This window comes from Chelonoidis abingdonii, chromosome 13 (assembly GCF_003597395.2).
Source record: "Chelonoidis abingdonii isolate Lonesome George chromosome 13, CheloAbing_2.0, whole genome shotgun sequence".
In the NCBI taxonomy this organism is placed as follows: domain Eukaryota; kingdom Metazoa; phylum Chordata; order Testudines; family Testudinidae; genus Chelonoidis; species Chelonoidis abingdonii.
Window position 1 is genome coordinate 15,394,699 of NC_133781.1, and position 6,000 is coordinate 15,400,698.

Here is a 6,000-nt window from a genome sequence, read left to right on the forward strand (position 1 = left end):
TCAGACACATTTTTGACCTGCAGCAACTCAACAGCTATCTCAAGAAAATAAAGTTCTTCATGGTCACTGTGGCATCTATTATCCCCTCCTTGGATTCTGGAGACTCTCTAAGAGATGCTTATTTTCATGTGGCAATATACTAGAGACACAGAAAATTCCTTAGATTTGTGGTGAACCACGCACACTATCAATTCACAGTTGTCCTGTTTAGCTTGTTTGCAGCTCCTCAGGATCTTTGGTCACTGGTGGAACTTTCACTTCACATCGTCAGGGAACTCAGAGCAGTTTGCCTTGCCTGTCAGGTTTTTCTGCCCCACATAAAGGGCAGAAACTTGTTTGTTCTCACAGACAACACTGCAGTCATGTTTTATCTCAACAGGCAAGGAGGAACTCACTCTTCCCTCCATTGTCAGGAAGCAATAAAACTATGGGAGTTTTGCATAGCCCATTCAATCAACCTTGAGGCCTCTTATCTTCCAGAAGTGCAGAATAACTGTCAGATTGCCTCAGCGGGTCTTTCTCCAGTTGCCACAAGTGGTCTCTTTGCCCAGATATGGACAGAGACATTTTCCAACAGTGGGGGACTTCCCAAATAGACCTATTTGCAAGCAGGTTCAACAGAAAGTGTCACCATTTCTGCTTCCTACAAGGCCATAGTCCAGGTTCCATCGTAGATGCCTTCCTACTACCATGAAAGGGATACCTGTACTATGCTTTTCCACCTACCCTGCTTGTGCACAGAGTGCTGCTAACGATCAAGCAGGATCGCGGCCAGCTTATTCTGATAGCCCCAGCAGGGGCCCACTAACACTGGTTCTCCAGTCTGCTAGGTTTCTCAGTGGTGAGTCCAATCCCACTTCCCTTGCACAAAGACCTCATTTCCCAGGACCACAGTCAGCTGCTCCACCCAAACCTGAGCTCCTTTCATCTAATGGCCTGGAAGCTCCATGACAAAATTCCAGAGGGTAAGCTTGCTCAGAGCAAATTTGTCATATTCTACTAAGCAGTAGAAAACCCTCCACCAGGGCTACTTGCCTTTCAAAGTGGAAGCAGTTCTCTGTCTGTGCATCCTAGTGCGGAGTCTCTCCCATGTGTTCATCCATACAAAACATACTTGAATATTTATTGCACCTGAAACAGCAGGGTTTAGCAATCTCCTCTATCAAGGTTCACCTGGCAGCAATATCAGTTTTCCCCCCTTGGGTAGATAACTGATCTGTTTTTTTCAGATTACATGTCTGTCAGATTCCTCAAAGGCCTAGGAAGGTTATACCCTGAAGTAAGAGAGCCCGTTCCTCCCTGAGACCTGAATTTAGTTTTATCTAAGCTTATGGGACCACCGTTTGAACCTTTTAGCAATATGCTCCCTATTATTCCTCTCCTGGATGGTGGTTTTCTTAGTGGCCATCACTTTGGCCTGAAGGGTCTCGGAACTCCATGCCCTCATATAGGAATGCTTTGTATACAGTCTTCTTTAAAGATACGGTGTAATTACAGCCTCACCCCAGTTTCCTCCCAAAAGTGGTTTCGCAATTTCATAGCAATCCAGCAATATTCCTTCCTATCTTCTACCTGAAGCCTCATGCAAATAGAAATGAGTAACGTTTTCACTTATTGGATGTTAGATGGCCTCTAGCTTTCTACGTAGAAAGAACTAAACTCTTCTGTCCACTTAATTGTTTATAGCTGTAATGGACAGGATGAAAGGTCTCCAATCTCTTCACGGACACCTTCATTCTGGATTACTTCATGTATTTGCATTTATTACAATTGGGTAGGTGTTTTGCCACCAGCTAACCTGACTGCTCATTCCATAAGGTCGCAAGCATCCTCAGCAGCATTCTTAGCGCAGATCCCTATTCAGGACATTTGTAAATCAGCAACCTGGTCATTGGTGCACTCATTCTCCTCCTGTTACACCATCACTCAACATTCCAGAGATGATGCCAAATTTGGTCGAGCTGTACTGCATTCCATGTATCCATGAACTCCAATCCCTCCACCTATTCTACTTGGGAGTGCAATCACTCAAAGAAAAAATGGTAACTAATCTTTATTAACTGTTGTTCTTTGAGATATGTTACACATGTCCATTCCATGACCTGCTCTCCTACCCCTCTATATTGGAGTTTTCCAGAAAGAAGGAAATGAGGGGGTGCAGGGGTCAGCTGGGTGCTTTATACCAGTGCTAATGGCATATGACTGTAGAAGGTACTCAAGCCACCCCAACAGGTATCATTGAGGGGAAAAATTCTGGCAACTGCTCAGGGCATGCACACCTAGAGTGGAATGGACATGTGCAACTCATCGTGAAGAGCAACAGTTATGGGAGGTTAACAACTTTTTTTCTAACTGACAATGGGTCTAATCAAAGCTTTAATAGTAGTGGGTTAAATACCACAAAAACCTGTTATTGACTCTTTGATTATACCCAGTCCTAATTTTTTCTGTTGTCTCTGAAAGAGAAGGGAGGTCAAATTCAGAATGGAAGAGCCATATTTCAGCACAAAGTACAAGCTTACCTTGATTGTGGAGGAATGCAAACTTTGGTTTTGGTTTTGCAAAACAAGTGGTGTTGCAGATTAGTACCTCATTTTATCCTTAGCCTCCACATGTCAGGAATGCAGTTCAAGTAAGAGGATAGCCTTCCTCTCTCTGTCATCTGAGAGTTACAGCACCAGAAGTTCTCAAGGCTAGACAGAGCTACATCTCAGAGATATAGCACCAGAGGATCTTAGGCCCAGATCCCTTCCCAGATCCCTGATGCAGGATGGAGCACAAACACCCCAACCTGGGCTTGCTTCACCTTGCAACCTAGTGTTTCGATTGGTGTCAGAAGTAGCGCACTCTTGTTTGTCCACTGTCCAGGCTATACTTAGTAAAATCTTTTCTACTCTGGGTAAGACCTGCTATCTGGCTAAATGGAAATGGTTCTCCTGTCTGAGTATAGCACAGTCAATCTCACCCAGTCTCTCAAAGAATCTTGATAATTTTAGATTACCTCCTGTCTCTAAAGAAAGCTAGTCTCTCAATCAGCTTGTTATGAGTCTACCTTGCAGCCATTAGTGCTTTCCTCCCACCAATAGACGGGCGCTCTGTCTTTACCCACCCAACTACGACATGATCCACGAAGGGTCTCATCAAGGCCTTCCCACCAGTCATTAAACCAATACCACTAAGGGATCTTAACCTTGTGCTATTGAAAAGAACTAGACGTCCATTTGAACCCTTAATGACATGTTTCATGTCCTACCTATCCATGAAGGTGGTATTTCTAGTGCCCATCACATCAGCCAGGAGATTCCGCGAATTGGGAGCCTGAGGTGAGTATGGTATTTCAAAAGGGCAAGATACCTTTTGGTCTTCACCCTAAATTTCTCCACAAGGTCATCTCCAAATGTCAGCATAACCAGTGTATTTACTTACCTTTCTTTTTTCCCAAAATCCCATGCTTCAAAGAGAGAAGATTTTACTCCTTTGACATCAGGTGTGCACTGGCCTTTTACCTACAAAGAATCAAACCAATCAGACAGTCTCCAAAACTCTTCATCGCAATAGCAGGGAGATCCCATGGTCAAGCTATATCCTCTCAAAGGATTTCTAAGTGGGTCTCTGTTTGTGTTATCAAGTGTTGACCTTAACTTACCTGCAGCCTCCTGGCAGTATAACACACCACTCAATGAGAGCACAGGCCACCACAATAGCATTCTGGCAGGAAGTCCTGATGCAGGACATTTGCAGAGCAGCCACAGGGAGCTCTGTGCACACATTTGCTATACATTATGCATTAGTCCAAACCTCTGCTCCTGATGCAGTGGTGGGATCTGCCTCTTTGCTGCAAACTTCCTCGCGCCTACCTCCAGTCTGAGCACTGTGGAATATACATTGGGATCAGCACCCAAAGAAGGAATGCAGGTTACTTACTGTAACTGGAAGTTCTTCAAGATGTGTGGTCCCTATCTGAATTCCACTACTCACCCTCCATCCCTTTGCTTCAGATCTGGTTAGATTCATGGGTAAGATGCCTTCTTAGGAGGAACTAAGAAGGCATCTACCCATGCTGCCTCTTATATCCTTGTTCAAGAGCTTGAGAAGATCTACTGTGTGTGTGTATGTATGTGTATGGGGTGGGCAACGGCCACTGCTTGTTAAAATCTCCGGACTTGGGCGCATGGTGTTCATGCATACATAGGTGTGACTTCCACTTACAGTAAGTCATCTCCATTTTTTAAGCCAAGATTATGACATTTTGGGGTTTATCTCATGATTTTTGAATGCTTGGGGTTGGCAAGACTAGCATTTCCAGAAGTCAGACCCCTGCATCCTGTCAAAGGTCCCAAGCAGGGAGGATGAGGCCTCCTGTTCAGTCATAGCCAAATAGCTATGTGCTTTCACTGGGAAGGCATATGCTGCAGAAGGCATATGCTGCATATGCTCACAGACATAAAGGAATCTCCACTTCTTGAAGAGAAAGAAGCTACCAGTCAGTGTTTACCCAATATTATAACATTGATGTCAGCAGTTCACTATACGTAGCTTTTGGAGTTAAGGTCTGTGATAGGTTGCCCAGACCCTGTACCTGGACTGGCAGTGACAGGGTGAACCCCTCTGCCTGGAAAGGGCCACAGCTGCCTGCAATCGGTGCAGACATACTTGGGTGGGTTGTGTGTCTGGTCATGCAAGCAAAGCAGGAAATAAAAAGTAGGACTTGTGGCTCAACCAAGTCGAAGAAGTCCTGTTGTGAACCTCACTACAGCAGCCTGGGAAGGGCTCCTTTCTCAGAGGGAAATAGTGAAGAGCCCTCAAGTAAGATTAGGGTGACCAGGGACCCTTGAGCTGAGGATGAAGCATTAAACAGACTTGCCTTATTAATAAGTCTGTGGAGGTTCTAGTTCAGGGAGTTATTTGTTGCAGCCCACCAAGCTCCCTGCCCTCCCTCCTCCTTCCCCCCCCCCGGAGTTATTTCCTGTGGCCGCCAAGTTCCCCTCACTCCCCGCCCCCACTCCTTCCCAGCATGCTGTGTCCCCTCTCCTCTGCCTTCCTCCAGGTGCTTTCCTCTACCAAACAGCTGTTTGGCAGCGCTTAGCACTTTCCAGAAGGGAGGGGGGAGGAGTGGGGAGCTGTGCTTTCAGGGGAGGAGATGGGGCAGGGGTGGGGATTTGGGGAAGGGGTTGGAATAGGGGTGGAGAAGGGGTGGGAAGAGGTGGGGCAGGGACAGGGCCTCAGGGAAGGACTGGTGTGGGGGTGGGGCTAGGGGCGGGGGAGCGAGGGTTTTGTATCTTTGTATGAAAAAGTGTCAGTGATGCAGCCCTTGGGCCGATATACTAGTCCTCATGTGGCCCTTGTGGTTTGAGTTTGAGATCCCTCTTCTAGTTCAAAACCAGTTGTTTGGTGAATGAGCCTGGAGAACCAGGTGGTAAGGCAGGATGAGCTGACTCTCTCTCACAAGGTCCTGAGAGCCCAAAAAAGAGCACCGCTGCTTCTCCTTCTCCGTTAGTCCTGCCCTGATCTGGGCATAGCCCTGTTCTGGAATGGGAGGTGTTCCTGACACAAAGAAGGAGTTTGGTCATCTCTTGTAAACTGACTTTATGCAACACACGCTGGCAGTCTGGAAGGCAACCGAGAAAATGATTTTCTAGATGTATTTTGCAGTTCTTCTTCGAGTGCTTGCTCATATCCATTCCAGTTAGGTGTGTGCGCGCCGCGTGCACGTTCGTCGGAAGATTTTTACCCTAGCAACACTCGGTGGGTCGGCAGGGCGCCCCCTGGAGTGGCGCCGCTATGGTGCCGGATATATACCCCTGCTGACCCAGCCGCCCTTCAGTTCCTTCTTACCGCCCGTGTCGGTCGTTGGAACAGTGGAGCGCAGCTTAGCTGACCTCCGCTTCCCTAGCTACTCGTAGTTCTTGTGTAATACAGTTATAATCCTTATACGTTTTTTCTTAATAGTTAGTTTAATGATACTTAGCGGGGTTCGGGGAGTAGCCCCTTCCCTGCACC